The following is a 999-nucleotide window of genomic DNA, read 5'->3' as shown; positions in this document are numbered from 1 at the left end:
AAAGAAAAAGACAATCCTGATTAAATTCTTGGAGGAATCCCATAAAACGCGCGGTCCATCTTGCAATCGCGGTTCGTGCTGTTCGTGGTCTGCTAAGCTGGGGTTGTGGCTCGCCCCTTCGAGAGATTTTCCTAGTCATTGGGACTGACGGCGCTTTTGTCCCCTCATCACGCTATCTACGGCCCCCTTTTCCCCTATTGGAATCTACAGGGGTGATATATCGTGCAAGACAGTCCTTTTTTTTTGCAATTGTAACCTTCGGCTTAGTTCGTACCCTCGGCTTTGCTTTCAATTAGAAAGAGAAGGTTTCGTTTAATTTGGTGTGCAGTTGTACATAGGAATACTAAGAAAGGTTAAAGGTAGGCCAGGAAATAAGGCCGGTGGAGGTAGTCTCTTGTCGTCCCCAATGGCTGACAGAGCTAAGAAAAAAAAACCGAACCCAGAAAATAAAGAATAGTTTTTGATTAACATACTGATTGTAAAGAACGAGGACGGAAAATTAGCTCATTCAAATTTCTCCTCCGTGGCAAAAGGGTTAAAAAAAATCGCATTCGGGAGCCAGGAGTGTAAGTGGACGAGACCGCAAGAGGACGGGCGTTGAAGCCAGTCTACCGGTTTGAAGGCGTAAAGGAGGACGACTCTTGAAGTATGATGGAGGAGATGGTATTCGGCAACGTAATTGGAGGGAGGGGGAACGAGTGAGGAGGATAAAGGAGAATAAAGGGAATGGAAAGGAGAATTCAAGGATAAAGTGGGAAATGGGATAACGCGATGGGAATCATATGAAGAGTGAATTATGACAGCCATTTTGAAATTCGTACCCTGTGGAACAAGAAGCTACTCTGCAATAAGGTATTTGGAAGAAAATTTGAATAGAATAAAAAGAAAGAATCAACACTCCAAAAATACATAATTAAGACTTAAATACACACAAAGGAGTAAAGGAACAAAAACAAAACACAAAAGAAACGAACGTAGCCAACAGAACATCAAACTTTT

This window comes from Penaeus monodon, chromosome 20, assembly GCF_015228065.2.
Source record: "Penaeus monodon isolate SGIC_2016 chromosome 20, NSTDA_Pmon_1, whole genome shotgun sequence".
NCBI lineage: Eukaryota > Metazoa > Arthropoda > Malacostraca > Decapoda > Penaeidae > Penaeus > Penaeus monodon.
The sequence above is the reverse complement of the archived record's forward strand: the minus strand, read 5'-3'. Positions refer to the sequence as shown.